The sequence below is a fragment of the Lissotriton helveticus genome, chromosome 5_1 (genome assembly GCF_964261635.1).
Source record: "Lissotriton helveticus chromosome 5_1, aLisHel1.1, whole genome shotgun sequence".
Lineage (NCBI taxonomy): Eukaryota > Metazoa > Chordata > Amphibia > Caudata > Salamandridae > Lissotriton > Lissotriton helveticus.
Window position 1 is genome coordinate 1,921,500,923 of NC_136065.1, and position 23,803 is coordinate 1,921,524,725.

General features: G+C 44.5%; 4 non-coding genes across 4 annotated transcripts; all 4 read left to right on the forward strand.

The window, feature by feature from the left end:
* The first annotated feature begins 3,987 nt into the window (after positions 1-3,987).
* TRNASTOP-UCA (transfer RNA opal suppressor (anticodon UCA)) lies at positions 3,988-4,074 on the forward strand. The gene has a single exon. It is a non-coding gene; the product is annotated as a tRNA-Sec (tRNA).
* Positions 4,075-6,946: 2,872 nt separating this feature from the next.
* On the forward strand, positions 6,947-7,033 carry TRNASTOP-UCA (transfer RNA opal suppressor (anticodon UCA)). The gene has a single exon. It is a non-coding gene; the product is annotated as a tRNA-Sec (tRNA).
* Positions 7,034-9,905: 2,872 nt separating this feature from the next.
* TRNASTOP-UCA (transfer RNA opal suppressor (anticodon UCA)) lies at positions 9,906-9,992 on the forward strand. Its single transcript has one exon. It is a non-coding gene; the product is annotated as a tRNA-Sec (tRNA).
* Positions 9,993-18,534: 8,542 nt separating this feature from the next.
* Positions 18,535-18,621, forward strand: TRNASTOP-UCA (transfer RNA opal suppressor (anticodon UCA)). Its single transcript has one exon. It is a non-coding gene; the product is annotated as a tRNA-Sec (tRNA).
* The last annotated feature ends 5,182 nt before the right edge of the window (positions 18,622-23,803 follow it).

Below are 23,803 nucleotides of genomic sequence, written 5' to 3' on the forward strand. Positions count from 1 at the left end.
AAGTAAACTACTTCCATTTACTTTTCACGCGCTGCGGGTAGATCTCTTCCGCCTACCCTTCACTCTAGCATCGGTGAACCTGTTATTCCCCTAAACTCATCCACTTCTCCGGGATATATCCGAATCTAAGGTTTCCCAGCGGACCCCTCTGCTTTCACCCAAGCTCCGAGGAACCTGCTACTCTTCCGATGTGACCCTTACTAGGTTACGCCACTATGGGAATTTTGCCAATGAACCTCGTTACTGACATTTATTCACACACGTATTCAGAAAACCCTAGTTAGTGCTTCCCGGTTATCCTAACCTGCACCTAACTTTTCCTTAAGCCTGTGACCTCAAGACAATGGATTCTATTCACCACTTGCCTTTTCAATTCCCCGGGGAGTTCGGACAACAATGAACGATACGGTTTACAAACGCATGGATTAATACATATAACAATATAAGAACAAGAATAACAATGATAAAACAATTCATGAATTTTCAAAAAGCAACACCTTTCAAGAGAGTGATCGGTTCCCTCGGAATGGCCGCTTTTGTAGCAGCATTGATATACTAGCAGCTACCGACTTAACTAGTCTGACTAATCCTGCCTAACCTTCAACTAGTCCCTAACCATCCTCTGCTAGCCAGAAAAACTGATAGAGCGCGCGAGGTCACCCAGCCAATAATTTCGCTGTTTCCAGCTTCGGGCCCATATACTTTCAATTCACACTATTCATTGACAGGGTGACTTCCCGGGCTGCTACCAATTTGTGTGAATTCCCTACTGTTATTACTCAGCGTACCCGACTTACCATCCACCGACATGGGTACCTATGACCTCAACGGATCAGGGAGCTAGCTGTAAAAGGAAAGGCAGCAAAATACCAACTCAAAAATGACAATACTGTTGTAAAATGACCACGGACAACTGGAAGTTTTAAAAGCTTTATCTAAAGTTCGTTTTCGTTGAGCATTAAGTTTACAAGAATAAGGCAGTCAATAATCAAAATAATGAAGAGTACATAACTATAGAAAAATAAAGTCAGGGTAATCATGGAAATGCTAATATGAGATGCAACAGGAAAACGCTATGCATTTAAGGTAAAAGTTCTTTAGACAGTTTAAGTAAGGTCGTTCTAGACCATATCAGAAAATGACAAACTGCAATGCAAAATATGATTTCTAAAAGGTAGGGTAACATAGGAACACGTTATGGAAATATGCAAATGACTTTATGTTTCAATAAATTTCGGCAAAAAGCATGGAAAAATCAACATGTGCAAAGGTGTCTCTTTATTGAAGCAAAAAGACAGAAAAATAGAAAGGTGCAAGTTTGAAGAGTTTAGAGCAATATTTACCTAGACTGGTGTGGAAACCAAACCCTGGCCACGGGTCAGTTAAGGACAGGAAACCCTCAAGGAAGGATACCCCTCAAAGGACAGCAGGTGCAGAATGGACACCCAGGACAGGACAGGATACCCTCAGATTAGGAATCAGGACAGGACCCTCAGGACAGGACAGCAAACCCTCAGGACAGGACCGCTCAGGACAGGACCACACCCGCAGTTTGGAAGCAACGCCTGCGCTCCACCCTCTCTGCAGATATCGATCAAGACCCCGATTGGATCAACGAACTCCCAGCAAAGTGCTTCGCCAGTACTTTAAGGTTCAGTAGAACCTTAGTCTATGGTCAATTTCGGACAGAGTGCTCCGCAGCTCTCTGTATCTTCAGTCACCTATTGAGTACGATGGGTCAGTGACAGGTCAGCTAAACCAGACAAGTCGGACAATTTCCCTAGGTGAACCCAGGGTAGATATACAGTTTGGGGACGGTGTACCACCCCCCAATGTTGCAAAGTATCAGAATCCCTCAATTTGGATTGGTCCTAAGGTAGGATTTGGGTAACACACCAATCATAACACACCATTTGGATGCCTAATTTGCATCTTTGGGTACCGCCTAGCAAGATTGGGGTTCCCATGAGAAACTGCAGGGAAATACAATGACAATTTTACATTGTTGCAGAGTAGGGACACATGGCTCCATTTTCCTGGGTTTTCAGGTCAGTTCTCAGGAGCATCTTGCCCATCCCTGCCAGCTGGCCAAGTTCCACCAGCCAAGGTTGTCAGTTCCCCAGATGGAGGAGCATGCGCAGAAAGGCCCTCCAAGATGGCATTCGGCTCAGTCAGACCCCCATTCCCCGCGGTACATGAAAAGTAAGCGAGAACAAATTAATACATAGAAATAACATTATGAAAACACATCACAGGGTTTGTACTTTCAACTTATCACTATAAAATATACTTATGCAGTCTAAATGTTAGCTACATGTATACGTACACAAGAGCAGTGGCACGAGCAGTACCACGTTACTGGCAGAGCTATGCATTACGCATGCGCAACTATTTCCCTCCAAATCTGCAAACACATCAGGACACGTGAGTGTGACTGACGCATGCGCAGACACTTACTTTCAAGCAGCGGCCATTTTAAAAAGACTCGAGTTAATCATTTTAGTAAAACACATAGGCAAGCGTCGGGGAACCTCGTTTAAACATAGAATAAACGTTAGTAAGACATACAACTTATTACTGGATTATACACGGGCGAGGTTCATGAATAAAGCACGTCGCGAATGCGAAGCTTTGCTTCATCAATTCCCAGAATGTATTAGGTTATTTAAATAAAATACAGGACAAGAGTGTTGCATGTTTGATACCATGAAATCACCAGGTAACTCTTCCTTACATAGTGACCACTTACATAAAGGTCAGCCTATGGTCTCTGCAAGTAATTCTGCCTAGGGCGAGAATACTTCGAGAGGCATAGCCAAGAGGAACGGTTACCAGGAGAAACTCCTACAAATCCTCTAATAAAAGGCAAATACAGCAAACCTAAAACTGATGCCTGATGTAGAAACGGGTATGTCAAGAAACGTTTAGATTTATTAATAAATACACCTACACCTCAGCTTCACTTGTCTTTACAATTAGCACATGTCGGGGTTGTGGTGTCTTGCACTTTCCTTTACACAAGTCATGTTGTGGTGTCTTGGGCTTTTCTTTCCACAAGTCGTTTTGAGGTGTCTTGGACTTTCCTTTCCATGAGTCATGTTGTGGTGTCTTGGCTTTCCTTTACATAAGTCATGTTGTGGTGTCTTCTACTTTCCTTTACACAAGACATTTTGTGGCTTCTTGGCTTTCCTTTACACGAGTCATGTTGTGGTGCTATGGCTTTCCTTTACACAAGTCATGTTGTGGTGCCTTGGCTTGCCTTTTCATGAGTCACGTTGTGGTGTCTTGGCTTTCCTTTAAACTAGTCATGTTGTGGTGTCTTGACTTTCCTTTACACAAGTCATGTTGTGGTGTCTTGGCTTTCCTTTACTCAAGTCATGTTGTGATGTTTTGGCTTTCCTTTACACAAGTCATGTTGCGATGTCTTGGCTTTCCTTTACTCAAGTCATGTTGTGGTGTTTTGGCTTTCCTTTACACAAGTCATGTTGTGGTGTCTTGGCTTTCCTTTACTCATGTCATATTGTGGTGTTTTGGCTTTCCTTTACACAATCATGTTGTGGTGTCTTGCTCTTTCCGTTCAAGGAGTCAGAGAGAGTGAGAGAACAGAGTAAGGCTTTAAGAATGTCTGTTTATTTTGTGTTCAGTAAACTCAAATCAGCACGGCCTTTCCTCTTCTATTGTTGTTAACGCTGACATTAGCAATGATTTATCTGAACTTTGTCCACATGATAAGAAAGTCTGGCAGCAAGTCTCGTTTACCCAGAAAGCCTGTCTCTGTTTTGCCTACAATCAAAGGTTCATATTCTGAACTTTTGACTAAAACAGTGCATGAAAATAAAGACAAATCAAAAATAGAGCTGAGCCCAGAACTTCAATAAATAGTGGACTTTGATAGCTAGGCGGATTACACATTTTGGCTCACACCCTACCTGTAAAAGAGTATGTATTCTTGTGATATATATACCTGTTTTGCTACATTGTTTCTTTACCCGGATGAACCTCAGTGGTCTGGGGTGCAGGCTTCAAACCTGTAGCTGTCTAGCGACAGAGTGGTTCAATTCCACCTTCTGGGCGAGGCAGCTTTTGTGATGGGCTGCCCATTGTCAGGGTAACTAATACATGTTTTTTCGTCAATTCTGTTCATGTTCACAACTTGTAGCCGACAATATTTGGTAACTACATTTTCAGCAGCCCAGCCGACACGTGTTTTCTTCTGTGTTTTCAAGGCCATGTCACCATTTAAGATCAAAGAGTAACCGAGAGAATTACTTGTTAAATAGTAGCCAGCGTTCTGAGGGGTGATTCATCTGGGCACCCCAGCAAGTCATGAAAGGAAGGGTATGCATTAAACACAGTGTAGATTGGAGAATCTGACATTAATAATCTGAGAGATTGGGAAGAGATAGTGTCCGATACTAATGAAATGAAGGCAGTGATGTTTATCAATGGAATGAGGGTATCACATTTGACAAAATCAAAGTGAATGGTCATCTATCTGCTCCCGTAGATGCCCCCGGTACTGAGGAAGGACCACTGAACCCCATCCTCAGTCCACGGAGTATGCTTTTTGTGGGCACTTTGTAAATGTAAATGTAGTTGAGCTTATATAGCGCACAGCTACCCGCAGTGGGTTTCCCGGCGCTTGCTTAGGGAACCCTTCCTGGTATTCCCCTGTGAGATAGCAGGGTATCCACAAGGTGAAAGTCAGGCATCCCGCCGCGAGGGGCCGTTGTGGAGATTAAGCAAGCTATTGCCCAGAGTCGCAGAGTGTGAACCCGTGAGTCGAGGAGGCACCGGGGCGAGAATTATCGAGTCCGTGGAATTTTTAGCCCAAGTCCCCGCCGAGGGAGGGAATTGAACCCTGGTCCAGGACCAATCTCAGCTTCCGGGTCTGCTGCCTCTAACCCCTGAGCCACACTTCTCCACCGTTCTCCACTTCTCATCCGTTGCACCTGCACCCCCAAGTTCACACCACTGCCGAGTGACTGACAGTTTTATCAGAGTGATCCAGGTCACCAAGAATGCAATGTTTAAGTCCCACACTTTTCATTTACAAAGCACTAGTGTTCGCAGGTGTCTTACTTCAATTGAAGTGACTCGGAACTGCAATTCCCAGAATGTATTAGGTTATTTAAATAAAATACAGGACAAGAGTGTTGCATGTTTGATACCATGAAATCACCAGGTAACTCTTCCTTACATAGTGACCACTTACATAAAGGTCAGCCTATGGTCTCTGCAAGTAATTCTGCCTAGGGCGAGAATACTTCGAGAGGCATAGCCAAGAGGAACGGTTACCAGGAGGAACTCCTACAAATCCTCCAATAAAAGGCAAATACAGCAAACCTAAAACTGATGCCTGATGTAGAAACGGGTATGTCAAGAAACGTTTAGATTTATTAATAAATACACCTACACCTCAGCTTCACTTGTCTTTACAATTAGCACATGTCGGGGTTGTGGTGTCTTGGACTTTCCTTTACACAAGTCATGTTGTGGTGTCTTGGGCTTTTCTTTCCACAAGTCGTTTTGAGGTGTCTTGGAATTTCCTTTCCATGAGTCATGTGGTGGTGTCTTGGACTTTCCTTTCCATGAGTCATGTTGTGGTGTCTTGGCTTTCCTTTACATAAGTCATGTTGTGGTGTCTTCTACTTTCCTTTACACAAGACATTTTGTGGCGTCTTGGCTTTCCTTTACACGAGTAATGTTGTGGTGCTATGGCTTTCCTTTACACAAGTCATGTTGTGGTGCCTTGGCTTGCCTTTTCATGAGTCACGTTGTGGTGTCTTGGCTTTCCTTTAAACTAGTCATGTTGTGGTGTCTTGACTTTCCTTTACACAAGTCATGTTGTGGTGTCTTGGCTTTCCTTTACACAAGTCATGTTGTGTTGTCTTGAACTATCCTTTACACAAGTCATGTTGTGGTGTCTTGGCTTTCCTTTACACAAGTCATGTTGTGTTGTCTTGAACTATCCTTTACACAAGTCATGTTATGGGGTCTTTATCTTTCCTTTACAGCATTCATGTTGTGGTGTCTTCAGCTTTCCATGAGTTATGTTGTGGTATCTTGGACTTTCCTTTACACAATTCATGTTGTGGTGTCTTGACTTTCCTTTACATGAGTCATGTTGTGTTTTCTTGATCTTCATTTTACACAATTCATGTTGTGGTGTCTTGGCTTTCGTTTACCCAATTCATGTTGTGTTGTCTTATCTTTCTTTTACACAATTCAAGTTGTGGTGCCTTGGGCTTTCCTTTACACAAGTCATGTTGCGATGTCTTGGCTTTCCTTTACTCAAGTCATGTTGTGGTGTTTTGGCTTTCCTTTACTCAAGTCATGTTGTGGTGTGTTGGCTTTCCTTTACACAAGTCATGTTGTGATGTCTTGGCTTTCCTTTACTCAAGTCATGTTGTGGTGTTTTGGCTTTCCTTTACAGAAGTCATGTTGTGGTGTCTTGGCTTTTCTTTACTCAAGTCATATTGTGGTGTTTTGGCTTTCCTTTACACAATCATGTTGTGGTGTCTTGCTCTTTCTGTTCAAGGAGTCAGAGAGAGTGAGAGAACAGAGTAAGGCTTTAAGAATGTCTGATTATTTTGTGTTCAGTAAACTCAAATCAGCACGGCCTTTCCTCTTCTATTGTTGTTAACGCTGACATTAGCAATGATTTATCTGAACTTTGTCCACATTGTAAGAAAGTCTGGCAGCAAGTCTCGTTTACCCAGAAAGCCTGTCTCTGTTTTGCATACAATCAAAGGTTCATATTCTGAACTTTTGACTAAAACAGTGCATGAAAATAAAGACAAATCAAAAATAGAGCTGAGCCCAGAACTTCAATAAATAGTGGACTTTGATAGCTAGGCGGATTACACATTTTGGCTCACACCCTACCTGTAAAAGAGTATGTATTCTTGTGATATATATACCTGTTTTGCTACATTGTTTCTTTACCCGGATGAACCTCAGTGGTCTGGGGTGCAGGCTTCAAACCTGTAGCTGTCTAGCGACAGAGTGGTTCAATTCCACCTTCTGGGCGAGGCAGCTTTTGTGATGGGCTGCCCATTGTCAGGGTAACTAATACATGTTTTTTCGTCAATTCTGTTCATGTTCACAACTTGTAGCCGACAATATTTGGTAACTACATTTTCAGCAGCCCAGCCGACACGTGTTTTCTTCTGTGTTTTCAAGGCCATGTCACCATTTAAGATCAAAGAGTAACCGAGAGAATTACTTGTTAAATAGTAGCCAGCGTTCTGAGGGGTGATTCATCTGGGCACCCCAGCAAGTCATGAAAGGAAGGGTATGCATTAAACACAGTGTAGATTGGAGAATCTGACATTAATAATCTGAGAGATTGGGAAGAGATAGTGTCCGATACTAATGAAATGAAGGCAGTGATGTTTATCAATGGAATGAGGGTATCACATTTGACAAAATCAAAGTGAATGGTCATCTATCTGCTCCCGTAGATGCCCCCGGTACTGAGGAAGGACCACTGAACCCCATCCTCAGTCCACGGAGTATGCTTTTTGTGGGCACTTTGTAAATGTAAATGTAGTTGAGCTTATATAGCGCACAGCTACCCGCAGTGGGTTTCCCGGCGCTTGCTTAGGGAACCCTTCCTGGTATTCCCCTGTGAGATAGCAGGGTATCCACAAGGTGAAAGTCAGGCATCCCGCCGCGAGGGGCCGTTGTGGAGATTAAGCAAGCTATTGCCCAGAGTCGCAGAGTGTGAACCCGTGAGTCGAGGAGGCACCGGGGCGAGAATTATCGAGTCCGTGGAATTTTTAGCCCAAGTCCCCGCCGAGGGAGGGAATTGAACCCTGGTCCAGGACCAATCTCAGCTTCCGGGTCTGCTGCCTCTAACCCCTGAGCCACACTTCTCCACCGTTCTCCACTTCTCATCCGTTGCACCTGCACCCCCAAGTTCACACCACTGCCGAGTGACTGACAGTTTTATCAGAGTGATCCAGGTCACCAAGAATGCAATGTTTAAGTCCCACACTTTTCATTTACAAAGCACTAGTGTTCGCAGGTGTCTTACTTCAATTGAAGTGACTCGGAACTGCAATTCCCAGAATGTATTAGGTTATTTAAATAAAATACAGGACAAGAGTGTTGCATGTTTGATACCATGAAATCACCAGGTAACTCTTCCTTACATAGTGACCACTTACATAAAGGTCAGCCTATGGTCTCTGCAAGTAATTCTGCCTAGGGCGAGAATACTTCGAGAGGCATAGCCAAGAGGAACGGTTACCAGGAGGAACTCCTACAAATCCTCCAATAAAAGGCAAATACAGCAAACCTAAAACTGATGCCTGATGTAGAAACGGGTATGTCAAGAAACGTTTAGATTTATTAATAAATACACCTACACCTCAGCTTCACTTGTCTTTACAATTAGCACATGTCGGGGTTGTGGTGTCTTGGACTTTCCTTTACACAAGTCATGTTGTGGTGTCTTGGGCTTTTCTTTCCACAAGTCGTTTTGAGGTGTCTGGGAATTTCCTTTCCATGAGTCATGTGGTGGTGTCTTGGACTTTCCTTTCCATGAGTCATGTTGTGGTGTCTTGGCTTTCCTTTACATAAGTCATGTTGTGGTGTCTTCTACTTTCCTTTACACAAGACATTTTGTGGCGTCTTGGCTTTCCTTTACACGAGTAATGTTGTGGTGCTATGGCTTTCCTTTACACAAGTCATGTTGTGGTGCCTTGGCTTGCCTTTTCATGAGTCACGTTGTGGTGTCTTGGCTTTCCTTTAAACTAGTCATGTTGTGGTGTCTTGACTTTCCTTTACACAAGTCATGTTGTGGTGTCTTGGCTTTCCTTTACACAAGTCATGTTGTGTTGTCTTGAACTATCCTTTACACAAGTCATGTTGTGGTGTCTTGGCTTTCCTTTACACAAGTCATGTTGTGTTGTCTTGAACTATCCTTTACACAAGTCATGTTATGGGGTCTTTATCTTTCCTTTACAGCATTCATGTTGTGGTGTCTTCAGCTTTCCATGAGTTATGTTGTGGTATCTTGGACTTTCCTTTACACAATTCATGTTGTGGTGTCTTGACTTTCCTTTACATGAGTCATGTTGTGTTTTCTTGATCTTCATTTTACACAATTCATGTTGTGGTGTCTTGGCTTTCGTTTACCCAATTCATGTTGTGTTGTCTTATCTTTCTTTTACACAATTCAAGTTGTGGTGCCTTGGGCTTTCCTTTACACAAGTCATGTTGCGATGTCTTGGCTTTCCTTTACTCAAGTCATGTTGTGGTGTTTTGGCTTTCCTTTACTCAAGTCATGTTGTGGTGTGTTGGCTTTCCTTTACACAAGTCATGTTGTGATGTCTTGGCTTTCCTTTACTCAAGTCATGTTGTGGTGTTTTGGCTTTCCTTTACAGAAGTCATGTTGTGGTGTCTTGGCTTTTCTTTACTCAAGTCATATTGTGGTGTTTTGGCTTTCCTTTACACAATCATGTTGTGGTGTCTTGCTCTTTCTGTTCAAGGAGTCAGAGAGAGTGAGAGAACAGAGTAAGGCTTTAAGAATGTCTGATTATTTTGTGTTCAGTAAACTCAAATCAGCACGGCCTTTCCTCTTCTATTGTTGTTAACGCTGACATTAGCAATGATTTATCTGAACTTTGTCCACATTGTAAGAAAGTCTGGCAGCAAGTCTCGTTTACCCAGAAAGCCTGTCTCTGTTTTGCATACAATCAAAGGTTCATATTCTGAACTTTTGACTAAAACAGTGCATGAAAATAAAGACAAATCAAAAATAGAGCTGAGCCCAGAACTTCAATAAATAGTGGACATTGATAGCTAGGCGGATTAAACATTTTGGCTCACATCTTACCTGTAAAAGAGTATGTATTCTTGTGATATATATACCTGTTTTGCTACACTGTTTCTTTGCCCGGATGAACCTCAGTGGTCTGGGGTGCAGGCTTCAAACCTGTAGCTGTCTAGCGACAGAGTGGTTCAATTCCACCTTTTGGGCGAGGCAGCTTTTGTGATGGCCTGCCCATTGTCAGGGTAACTAATACATGTTTTTTGTCAGTTCTGTTCATGTTCACAACTTGTAGCAGACAATATTTGGTAACTACATTTTCAGCAGCCCTGCCGACACGTGTTTTCTTCTGTGTTTTCAAGGCCACATCACCATTTAAGATCAAAGAGTAACTGAGAGAATTACTTGTTAAATAGTAGCCAGCGCTCTGAGGGGCGATTCATCTGGGCACCCCAGCAAGTCATGAAAGGAAGGGTATGCATTAAACACAGTGGAGATTGGAGAATCTGACATTAATAATCTGAAAGATTGGGAAGAGATAGTATCTGATACTAATGAAATGAAGGCAGTGATGTTCATCAATGGAATGAAGGTATCACATTTGACAATATCAAAGTAAATGGTCATCTATCTGCTCCCGTAGATGCCACCGGTACTGAAGAAGGACAACTGAACCCCATCCTCAGTCCACGGAGTAGGCTTTTAGTGGGCACTTTACTTCTTTGTTGCAGACTTTGCTCACAGATCTTGGAGTCTCACAGTCTTTCTGTGCACCCAATATAAACAAATGAATACATAAATACATGAATGCATATGTATAATGAAGCATGCAAAATGAGTTTGCCTCAAGGCTATCCCATTATTGGGGCCAGATAATGGACCCTGAGGCACAACAACATAAAGCGATATCCTCACGGTTATACTATTCCATCACATTTGGAAACTAGGATTAAAAAGTGCTTTTGTACAACAATAAATCTAACATCCTTACCTTGTCCTCTCATCTGGAGTGATCCAGCAGAGCAAAAAAATATGTTGCAGCATAACCTGATTAATAGAGTGTTTTAAATCTTCTGACCGCCTCTGCCCTCCTCCACTGCTGGGGTGCCACCCTTTTCCCCTTTCCCCCCAAGTTCAATCAGAGGTCACAGAGCCCGGCTGTCACTGCATAGAGGCGCTCTGCTCAGCATCCTCAACCTTGTTCCCACATCAGCACGTGGCCTGTTCCTAGTCCGTTGCACCTGCACCCCCCAGTTCATACCACTGCCGAGTGACTGACAGTTTTATCAGAGTAATCCAGGTCACCAAGAATGCAATGTTTAAGTCCCACACTTTTCATTTACAAAGCACTAGTGTTCGCAGGTGTCTTACTACAATTGAAGTGACTCGGAACTACAATTCCCAGAATGTATTAGGTTATTCAAATAAAATACAGGACAAGAGTGTTGCATGTTTGATACCATGAAATCACCAGGTAACTCTTCCTTACATAGCTGACCACTTACATAAAGGTCAGCCTATGGTCTCTGCAAGTAATTCTGCCTAGGGCGAGAAGGCTTCGAGAGGCACAGCCAAGAGGAACGGTTACCAGGAGGAACTACTACAAATCCTCCAAGAAAAGGCAAATACAGCAAACCTAAAACTGATGACTGATGTAGAAACGGGTATGTCAAGAAACGTTTAGATTTATTAATAAATACACCTACACCTCAGCTTCACTTGTCTTTACAATTAGCACATGTCGGGGATGTGGTGTCTTGGACTTTCCTTTACACAGGTCATGTTGTGGTGTCTTGGGCTTTTCTTTCCACAAGTCGTTTTGAGGTGTCTTGGAATTTCCTTTCCATGAGTCATGTTGTGGTGTCTTGGACTTTCCTTTCCATGAGTCATGTTGTGGTGTCTTGGCTTTCCTTTACACAAGTCATGTTGTGGTGTCTTCTACTTTCCTTTACACAAGACATTTTTGTGGTGTCTTGGCTTTCCTTTACACGAGTCATGTTGTGGTGCAATGGCTTTCCTTTACACAAGTCATGTTGTGGTGCCTTGGCTTGCCTTTTCATGAGTCACGTTGTGGTGTCTTGGCTTTCTTTTACACTAGTCATGTTGTGGTGTCTTGACTTTCCTTTACACAAGTCATGTTGTGGTGTCTTGGCTTTCCTTTACACAAGTCATGTTGTGTTGTCTTGAACTATCCTTTACACAAGTCATGTTATGGGGTCTTGGTCTTTCCTTTACAGCATTCATGTTGTGTTGTCTTGGACTTTCCTTACCACAAGTCATGGTGTGGTGTCTTGGCCTTTCCTTTACACGAGTCATGTTTTGTTGTCTTGGACTTTTCATTTACAGGAGCCATGTTGTGGTGTCTTCAGCTTTCCATGAGTTATGTTGTGGTATCTTGGACTTTCCTTTACACAATTCATGTTGTGGTGTCTTGGCTTTCCTTTACATGAGTCATGTTGTGGTGTTTTGGCTTTCCTTTACACAAGTCATGTTGTGGTGTCTTGGCTTTCCTTTACTCAAGTCATGTTGTAGTGTTTTGGCTTTCCTTTACACAAGTCATGTTGTGGTGTCTCGGCTTTCGTTTACACAATTCATGTTGTGGTGTCTTGGCTTTCTTTTACACAATTCATGTTGTGGTGCCTTGGGCTTTCCTTTACTCAAGTCATGTTGTGGTGTTTTGGCTTTCCTTTACACAAGTCATGTTGTGGTGTCTTGGCTTTCCTTTATTCAACTCATTTTGTAGTGTTTTGGCTTTCCTTTACACAAGTAATGTTGTGGTGTCTTGGCTTTCCTTTACACAAGTAATGTTGTGGTGTCTTGGCTTTCCTTTACACAAGTAATGGTGTGGTGTTTTGGCTTTCCTTTACACAAGTCATGTTGTGGTGTTCTGGCTTTCCTTTACACAAGTCATGTTGTGGTGTCTTGGCTTTCCTTTACTCAAAGCAATACAAAAGGGGATGATGGATGGAGCATTTGAACAAATCAAACACTCACCCCAAGTCAACTGATCTGGGTTTAATCCATCACCATTCTTTAGTTCACTCAGCCACCCCAGTTCAGACGTGGCTATATGCAAATCAGTCTGACCCTGTGCCTCGTGGGAACAGTCCAGACCGAACTGCCAAGCCATGTCTTCCCTGGACCGGAAACAAGCATCCTGGGACCGGTTTCGGATTCATAATCCTCATCAGCCAGGCTATCTTGAATCCAGTGGACAAGTGAACAAGGGACTCACGTCTGAGCATACCCTGCCACACGTAGGGCGAACAAAGCAATACAAAGGGGGATGATGGACGGAGCGTTTGAACAAATCAAACACTCACCCCCAGTCAACTGATCTTGGTTTAATCCATCACCATTCTTTAGTTCACTCAGCCACCCCAGTTCAGACATGGCTATATGCAAATCAGTCTGACTCTGTGCCTCCTGAGAACAGTCCAGCCCGAACTGACAAGCCATGTCTTCCCTGGACCGGAAACAAGCATTCTGGGAAAGGTTTCGGATTCATAATCCTCATCAGCCAGGTTATCTTGAATCCAGTGGCCAAGTGAACAAGGGACTCACGTCTGAGTACACCCTGCCACACTTAGGGCGAACAAAGCAATACAAAAGGGGATGATGGACGGAGCGATTGAACAAATCAAACACTCACCCCCAGTCAACTGATCTGGGTTTAATCCATCACAATTCTTTAGTTCACTCAGCCACCCTAGTTCAGACATGGCTATATGCAAATCAGTCTGACCCTTTGCCTCCTGGGAACAGTCCAGCCCGAACTGCCAAGCCATGTCTTCCCTGGACCGGAAACAAGCATCCTGGGACCGGTTTCGGATTCATAATCCTCATCAGCCAGGCTATCTTAAATCCAGTGGCCAAGTGAACAAGGGACTCACGTCTGAACATGCCCTGCCACACTTAGGGCGAACAAAGCAATACAAAAGGGGATGATGGACGGAGTGTTTAAACAAATCAAACACTCAGCCCCAGTCAACTGATCTGGGTTTAATCCATCACCATTCTTTAGTTCACTCAGCCACCCCAGTTCAGACATGGCTATATGCAAATCAGTCTGACCCTGTGCCTCCTGGGAACAGTCCAGCCCGAACTGCCAAGCCATGTCTTCCCTGGACCGGAAACAAGCATACTGGGACCGGTTTCGGATTCATAATCCTCATCAGCTAGGCTATCTTGAATCCAGTGGCCAAGTGAACAAGGGACTCACGTCTGAGCATACCCTGCCACACTTAGGGCGAACAAAGCAATACAAAAGCGGATGATGGATGGAGAGTTTGAACAAATCAAACACTCACCCCCAATCAATTGATCTGGGTTTAATCCATCACCATTCTTTAGTTCACTCAGCCACCCCAGTTCAGACATGGCTATATGCAAATCAATCTGACCCTGTGCCTCCCGGGTACAGTCCAGCCCGAACTGCCAAGCCATGTCTTCCCTGGACCGGAAACAAGCATCCTGGGACCGGTTTCGGATTCATAATCCTCATCAGCCAGGTTATCTTGAATCCAGTGGCCAAGTAAACAAGGGACTCACGTCTGAGCATACCCTGCCACACTTAGGGCAAACAAAGCAATACAAAAGGGGATGATGGATGGAGCGTTTGAGCAAATCAAGCACTCACCCCCAGTCAACTGCTCTGGGTTTAATCCATCACCATTCTTTAGTTCACTCAGCCACCCCAGTTCAGACATGGCTATATGCAAATCAGTCTGACCTTGTGCCTCCTGGGAACAGTCCAGCCCGAACTGCCAAGCCATGTCTTCCCTGGACCGGAAACAAGCATCCTGTGACCGGTTTCGGATTCATAATCCTCATCAGCCAGGCTATCTTGAATCCAGTGGCCAAGTGAACAAGGGACTCACGTCTGAGCATACCCTGCCACACTTAGGGCGAACAAAGCAATACAAAAGGGGATGATGGACGGAGCGTTTGAACAAATCAAACACTCACCCCCAGTCAACTGATCTGGGTTTAATCCATCACCATTCTTTAGTTCACTCAGCCACCCCAGTTCAGACATGGCTATATACAAATCAGTCTGACCCTGTGCCTCATGGCAACAGTACAGCCCAAACTGCCAAGCCATGTCTTCCCTGGACCGGAAACAAGCATCCTGGGACCGGTTTCGGATTCATAATCCTCATCAGCCAGGCTATCTTGAATCCAGTGGCCAAGTGAACAAGGGACTCACGTCTGAGCATACCCTGCCACACTTAGGGCGAACAAAGCGATACAAAAGGGGATGATGGACGGAGCGTGTGAACAAATCAAACCCTCACCCCCAGTCAACTGATCTGGGTTTAATCCATCACCATTATTTAGTTCACTCAGCCACCCCAGTTCAGACATGGCTATATGCAAATCAGTCTGACCCTGTGCCTCATGGGAACAGTACAGCCCGAACTGCCAAGCCATGTCTTCCCTGGACCGGAAACAAGCATCCTGGGACCGGTTTCGGATTCATAATCCCCATCAGCCAGGCTATCTTGAATCCAGTGGCCAAGTGAACAAGGGACTCACGTCTGAGCATACCCTGCCACACTTAGGGCGAACAAAGCGATACAAAAGGGGATGATGGACGGAGCGTTTGAACAAATCAAACCCTCACCCCAAGTCAACTGATCTGGGTTTAATCCATCACCATTCTTTAGTTCACTCAGCCACCCCAGTTCAGACATGGCTATATGCAAATCAGTCTGACCCTGTGCCTCATGGGAACAGTACAGCCCGAACTGCCAAGCCATGTCTTCCCTGGACCGGAAACAAGCATCCTGGGACCGGTTTCGGATTCATAGACCTCATCAGCCAGGCTATCTTGAATCCAGTGGCCAAGTGAACAAGTGACTCACGTCTGAGCATACCCTGCCACACAAAGGGCGAACAAAGCGATACAAAAGGGGATGATGGACGGAGCATTTGAACAAATCAAACCCTCACCCCCAGTCAACTGATCTGGGTTTAATCCATCACCATTCTTTAGTTCACTCAGCCACCCCAGTTCAGACATGGCTATATGCAAATCAGTCTGACCCTGTGCCTCATGGGAACAGTACAGCCCGAACTGCCAAGCCATGTCTTCCCTGGACCGGAAACAAGCATCCTGGGACCGGTTTCGGATTCATAATCCTCATCAGCCAGGCTATCTTGCATCCAGTGGCCAAGTGAACAAGGGATTCACGTCTGAGCATGCCCTGCCACACTTAGGGCGAACAAAGCGATACAAAAGGGGATGATGGACGGAGCGTTTGAACAAATCAAACCCTCACCCCCAGTCAACTGATCTGGGTTTAATCCATCACCATTCTTTAGTTCACTCAGCCACCCCAGTTCAGACATGGCTATATGCAAATCAGTCTGACACTGTGCCTCATGGGAACAGTACAGCCCGAACTGCCAAGCCATGTCTTCCCTGGACCGGAAACAAGCATCCTGGGACCGGTTTCGGATTCATAATCCTCATCAGCCAGGCTATCTTGAATCCAGTGGCCAAATGAACAAGGGACTCACGTCTGAGCATACCCTGCCACACTTAGGGCGAACAAAGCGATACAAAAGGGGATGATGGACGGAGAGTTTGAACAAATCAAACCCTCACCCCCAGTCAGCTGATCTGGGTTTAATCCATCACCATTCTTTAGTTCACTCAGCCACCCCAGTTCAGACACGGCTGTATGCAAACCAGTCTGACCCTGTGCCTCATGGGAACAGTACAGCCCGAACTGCCAAGCCATGTCTTCCCTGGACCGGAAACAAGCATCCTGGGACCGGTTTCGGATTCATAATCCTCATCAGCCAGGCTATCTTGAATCCAGTGGCCAAGTGAACAAGGGACTCACGTCTGAGCATACCCTGCCACACTTAGGGCGAACAAAGCGATACAAAAGGGGATGATGGACGGAGCGTTTGAACAAATCAAACCCTCACCCCCAGTCAACTGATCTGGGTTTAATCCATCACCATTCTTTAGTTCACTCAGCCACCCCAGTTCAGACATGGCTATATGCAAATTAGAATTTCCTTTCCATGAGTCATGTTGTGGTGTCTTGGACTTTCCTTTCCATGAGTCATGTTGTGGTGTCTTGGCTTTCCTTTACACAAGTCATGTTGTGGTGTCTTCTACTTTCCTTTACACAACACATTTTTTGGTGTCTTGGCTTTCCTTTACACGAGTCATGTTGTGGTGCCATGGCTTTCCTTTACACAAGTCATGTTGTGGTGCCTTGGCTTGCCTTTTCATGAGTCACGTTGTGGTGTCTTGGCTTTCCTTTACACTAGTCATGTTGTGGTGTCTTCTACTTTCCTTTACACAAGACATTTTGTGGCGTCTTGGCTTTCCTTTACACGAGTAATGTTGTGGTGCTATGGCTTTCCTTTACACAAGTCATATTGTGGTGCCTTGGCTTGCCTTTTCATGAGTCACGTTGTGGTGTCTTGGCTTTCCTTTAAACTAGTCATGTTGTGGTGTCTTGACTTTCCTTTACACAAGTCATGTTGTGGTGTCTTGGCTTTCCTTTAGACAAGTCATGTTGTGTTGTCTTGAACTATCCTTTACACAAGTCATGTTGTGGTGTCTTGGCTTTCCTTTACACAAGTCATGTTGTGTTGTCTTGAACTATCCTTTACACAAGTCATGTTATGGGGTCTTTATCTTTCCTTTACAGCATTCATGTTGTGTTGTCTTGGACTTTCCTTACCACAAGTCATGGTGTGGTGTCTTGGCCTTTCCTTTACACAAGTCATGTTTTGTTGTCTTGGACTTTTCATTTACACGAGCCATGTTGTGGTGTCTTCAGCTTTCCATGAGTTATGTTGTGGTATCTTGGACTTTCCTTTACACAATTCATGTTGTGGTGTCTTGACTTTCCTTTACATGAGTCATGTTGTGTTTTCTTGATCTTCATTTTACACAATTCATGTTGTGGTGTCTTGGCTTTCGTTTACCCAATTCATGTTGTGTTGTCTTATCTTTCTTTTACACAATTCAAGTTGTGGTGCCTTGGGCTTTCCTTTACACAAGTCATGTTGTGGTGCCTTGGGCTTTCCTTTACACAAGTCATGTTGCGATGTCTTGGCTTTCCTTTACTCAAGTCATGTTGTGGTGTTTTGGCTTTCCTTTACTCAAGTCATGTTGTGGTGTGTTGGCTTTCCTTTACACAAGTCATGTTGTGATGTCTTGGCTTTCCTTTACTCAAGTCATGTTGTGGTGTTTTGGCTTTCCTTTACAGAAGTCATGTTGTGGTGTCTTGGCTTTTCTTTACTCAAGTCATATTGTGGTGTTTTGGCTTTCCTTTACACAATCATGTTGTGGTGTCTTGCTCTTTCTGTTCAAGGAGTCAGAGAGAGTGAGAGAACAGAGTAAGGCTTTAAGAATGTCTGATTATTTTGTGTTCAGTAAACTCAAATCAGCACGGCCTTTCCTCTTCTATTGTTGTTAACGCTGACATTAGCAATGATTTATCTGAACTTTGTCCACATTGTAAGAAAGTCTGGCAGCAAGTCTCGTTTACCCAGAAAGCCTGTCTCTGTTTTGCATACAATCAAAGGTTCATATTCTGAACTTTTGACTAAAACAGTGCAAGAAAATAAAGACAAATCAAAAATAGAGCTGAGCCCAGAACTTCAATAAATAGTGGACATTGATAGCTAGGCGGATTAAACATTTTGGCTCACATCTTACCTGTAAAAGAGTATGTATTCTTGTGATATATATACCTGTTTTGCTACACTGTTTCTTTGCCCGGATGAACCTCAGTGGTCTGGGGTGCAGGCTTCAAACCTGTAGCTGTCTAGCGACAGAGTGGTTCAATTCCACCTTCTGGGCGAGGCAGCTTTTGTGATGGGCTGCCCATTGTCAGGGTAACTAATACATGTTTTTTGTCAGTTCTGTTCATGTTCACAACTTGTAGCAGACAATATTTGGTAACTACATTTTCAGCAGCCCTGCCGACACGTGTTTTCTTCTGTGTTTTCAAGGCCACATCACCATTTAAGATCAAAGAGTAACTGAGAGAATTACTTGTTAAATAGTAGCCAGCGCTCTGAGGGGCGATTCATCTGGGCACCCCAGCAAGTCATGAAAGGAAGGGTATCCATTAAACACAGTGGAGATTGGAGAATCTGACATTAATAATCTGAAAGATTGGGAAGAGATAGTATCTGATACTAATGAAATGAAGGCAGTGATGTTCATCAATGGAATGAAGGTATCACATTTGACAATATCAAAGTAAATGGTCATCTATCTGCTCCCGTAGATGCCACCGGTACTGAAGAAGGACAACTGAACCCCATCCTCAGTCCACGGAGTAGGCTTTTAGTGGGCACTTTACTTCTTTGTTGCAGACTTTGCTCACAGATCTTGGAGTCTCACAGTCTTTCTGTGCACCCAATATAAACAAATGAATACATAAATACATGAATGCATATGTATAATGAAGCATGCAAAATGAGTTTGCCTCAAGGCTATCCCATTATTGGGGCCAGATAATGGACCCTGAGGCACAACAACATAAAGCGATATCCTCACGGTTATACTATTCCATCACATTTGGAAACTAGGATTAAAAAGTGCTTTTGTACAACAATAAATCTAACATCCTTACCTTGTCCTCTCATCTGGAGTGATCCAGCAGAGCAAAAAAATATGTTGCAGCATAACCTGATTAATAGAGTGTTTTAAATCTTCTGACCGCCTCTGCCCTCCTCCACTGCTGGGGTGCCACCCTTTTCCCCTTTCCCCCCAAGTTCAATCAGAGGTCACAGAGCCCGGCTGTCACTGCATAGAGGCGCTCTGCTCAGCATCCTCAACCTTGTTCCCACATCAGCACGTGGCCTGTTCCTAGTCCGTTGCACCTGCACCCCCCAGTTCATACCACTGCCGAGTGACTGACAGTTTTATCAGAGTAATCCAGGTCACCAAGAATGCAATGTTTAAGTCCCACACTTTTCATTTACAAAGCACTAGTGTTCGCAGGTGTCTTACTACAATTGAAGTGACTCTGAACTACAATTCCCAGAATGTATTAGGTTATTCAAATAAAATACAGGACAAGAGTGTTGCATGTTTGATACCATGAAATCACCAGGTAACTCTTCCTTACATAGCTGACCACTTACATAAAGGTCAGCCTATGGTCTCTGCAAGTAATTCTGCCTAGGGCGAGAAGGCTTCGAGAGGCACAGCCAAGAGGAACGGTTACCAGGAGGAACTACTACAAATCCTCCAAGAAAAGGCAAATACAGCAAACCTAAAACTGATGACTGATGTAGAAACGGGTATGTCAAGAAACGTTTAGATTTATTAATAAATACACCTACACCTCAGCTTCACTTGTCTTTACAATTAGCACATGTCGGGGATGTGGTGTCTTGGACTTTCCTTTACAGAGGTCATGTTGTGGTGTCTTGGGCTTTTCTTTACACAAGTCATGTTGTGGTGTCTTCTACTTTCCTTTACACAAGACATTTTTGTGGTGTCTTGGCTTTCCTTTACACGAGTCATGTTGTGGTGCAATGGCTTTCCTTTACACAAGTCATGTTGTGGTGCCTTGGCTTGCCTTTTCATGAGTCACGTTGTGGTGTCTTGGCTTTCTTTTACACTAGTCATGTTGTGGTGTCTTGACTTTCCTTTACACAAGTCATGTTGTGGTGTCTTGGCTTTCCTTTACACAAGTCATGTTGTGTTGTCTTGAACTATCCTTTACACAAGTCATGTTATGGGGTCTTGGTCTTTCCTTTACAGCATTCATGTTGTGTTGTCTTGGACTTTCCTTACCACAAGTCATGGTGTGGTGTCTTGGCCTTTCCTTTACACGAGTCATGTTTTGTTGTCTTGGACTTTTCATTTACAGGAGCCATGTTGTGGTGTCTTCAGCTTTCCATGAGTTATGTTGTGGTATCTTGGACTTTCCTTTACACAATTCATGTTGTGGTGTCTTGGCTTTCCTTTACATGAGTCATGTTGTGGTGTTTTGGCTTTCCTTTACACAAGTCATGTTGTGGTGTCTTGGCTTTCCTTTACTCAAGTCATGTTGTAGTGTTTTGGCTTTCCTTTACACAAGTCATGTTGTGGTGTCTCGGCTTTCGTTTACACAATTCATGTTGTGGTGTCTTGGCTTTCTTTTACACAATTCATGTTGTGGTGCCTTGGGCTTTCCTTTACTCAAGTCATGTTGTGGTGTTTTGGCTTTCCTTTACACAAGTCATGTTGTGGTGTCTTGGCTTTCCTTTACTCAACTCATTTTGTAGTGTTTTGGCTTTCCTTTACACAAGTAATGTTGTGGTGTCTTGGCTTTCCTTTACACAAGTAATGTTGTGGTGTCTTGGCTTTCCTTTACACAAGTAATGGTGTGGTGTTTTGGCTTTCCTTTACACAAGTCATGTTGTGGTGTTCTGGCTTTCCTTTACACAAGTCATGTTGTGGTGTCTTGGCTTTCCTTTACTCAAAGCAATACAAAAGGGGATGATGGATGGAGCATTTGAACAAATCAAACACTCACCCCCAGTCAACTGATCTGGGTTTAATCCATCACCATTCTTTAGTTCACTCAGCCACCCCAGTTCAGACGTGGCTATATGCAAATCAGTCTGACCCTGTGCCTCGTGGGAACAGTCCAGACCGAACTGCCAAGCCATGTCTTCCCTGGACCGGAAACAAGCATCCTGGGACCGGTTTCGGATTCATAATCCTCATCAGCCAGGCTATCTTGAATCCAGTGGACAAGTGAACAAGGGACTCACGTCTGAGCATACCCTGCCACACGTAGGGCGAACAAAGCAATACAAAGGGGGATGATGGACGGAGCGTTTGAACAAATCAAACACTCACCCCCAGTCAACTGATCTTGGTTTAATCCATCACCATTCTTTAGTTCACTCAGCCACCCCAGTTCAGACATGGCTATATGCAAATCAGTCTGACTCTGTGCCTCCTGAGAATAGTCCAGCCCGAACTGACAAGCCATGTCTTCCCTGGACCGGAAACAAGCATTCTGGGAAAGGTTTCGGATTCATAATCCTCATCAGCCAGGTTATCTTGAATCCAGTGGCCAAGTGAACAAGGGACTCACGTCTGAGCACACCCTGCCACACTTAGGGCGAACAAAGCAATACAAAAGGGGATGATGGACGGAGCGATTGAACAAATCAAACACTCACCCCCAGTCAACTGATCTGGGTTTAATCCATCACCATTCTTTAGTTCACTCAGCCACCCTAGTTCAGACATGGCTATATGCAAATCAGTCTGACCCTTTGCCTCCTGGGAACAGTCCAGCCCGAACTGCCAAGCCATGTCTTCCCTGGACCGGAAACAAGCATCCTGGGACCGGTTTCGGATTCATAATCCTCATCAGCCAGGCTATCTTGAATCCAGTGGCCAAGTGAACAAGGGACTCACGTCTGAACATGCCCTGCCACACTTAGGGCGAACAAAGCAATACAAAAGGGGATGATGGACGGAGTGTTTGAACAAATCAAACACTCACCCCCAGTCAACTGATCTGGGTTTAATCCATCACCATTCTTTAGTTCACTCAGCCACCCCAGTTCAGACATGGCTATATGCAAATCAGTCTGACCCTGTGCCTCCTGGGAACAGTCCAGCCCGAACTGCCAAGCCATGTCTTCCCTGGACCGGAAACAAGCATACTGGGACCGGTTTCGGATTCATAATCCTCATCAGCCAGGCTATCTTGAATCCAGTGGCCAAGTGAACAAGGGACTCACGTCTGAGCATACCCTGCCACACTTAGGGCGAACAAAGCAATACAAAAGCGGATGATGGATGGAGAGTTTGAACAAATCAAACACTCACCCCCAATCAATTGATCTGGGTTTAATCCATCACCATTCTTTAGTTCACTCAGCCACCCCAGTTCAGACATGGCTATATGCAAATCAATCTGACCCTGTGCCTCCCGGGTACAGTCCAGCCCGAACTGCCAAGCCATGTCTTCCCTGGACCGGAAACAAGCATCCTGGGACCGGTTTCGGATTCATAATCCTCATCAGCCAGGTTATCTTGAATCCAGTGGCCAAGTAAACAAGGGACTCACGTCTGAGCATACCCTGCCACACTTAGGGCAAACAAAGCAATACAAAAGGGGATGATGGATGGAGCGTTTGAGCAAATCAAGCACTCACCCCCAGTCAACTGCTCTGGGTTTAATCCATCAGCATTCTTTAGTTCACTCAGCCACCCCAGTTCAGACATGGCTATATGCAAATCAGTCTGACCTTGTGCCTCCTGGGAACAGTCCAGCCCGAACTGCCAAGCCATGTCTTCCCTGGACCGGAAACAAGCATCCTGTGACCGGTTTCGGATTCATAATCCTCATCAGCCAGGCTATCTTGAATCCAGTGGCCAAGTGAACAAGGGACTCACGTCTGAGCATACCCTGCCACACTTAGGGCGAACAAAGCAATACAAAAGGGGATGATGGACGGAGCGTTTGAACAAATCAAACACTCACCCCCAGTCAACTGATCTGGGTTTAATCCATCACCATTCTTTAGTTCACTCAGCCACCCCAGTTCAGACATGGCTATATACAAATCAGTCTGACCCTGTGCCTCATGGCAACAGTACAGCCCAAACTGCCAAGCCATGTCTTCCCTGGACCGGAAACAAGCATCCTGGGACCGGTTTCGGATTCATAATCCTCATCAGCCAGGCTATCTTGAATCCAGTGGCCAAGTGAACAAGGGACTCACGTCTGAGCATACCCTGCCACACTTAGGGCGAACAAAGCGATACAAAAGGGGATGATGGACGGAGCGTGTGAACAAATCAAACCCTCACCCCCAGTCAACTGATCTGGGTTTAATCCATCACCATTATTTAGTTCACTCAGCCACCCCAGTTCAGACATGGCTATATGCAAATCAGTCTGACCCTGTGCCTCATGGGAACAGTACAGCCCGAACTGCCAAGCCATGTCTTCCCTGGACCGGAAACAAGCATCCTGGGACCGGTTTCGGATTCATAATCCCCATCAGCCAGGC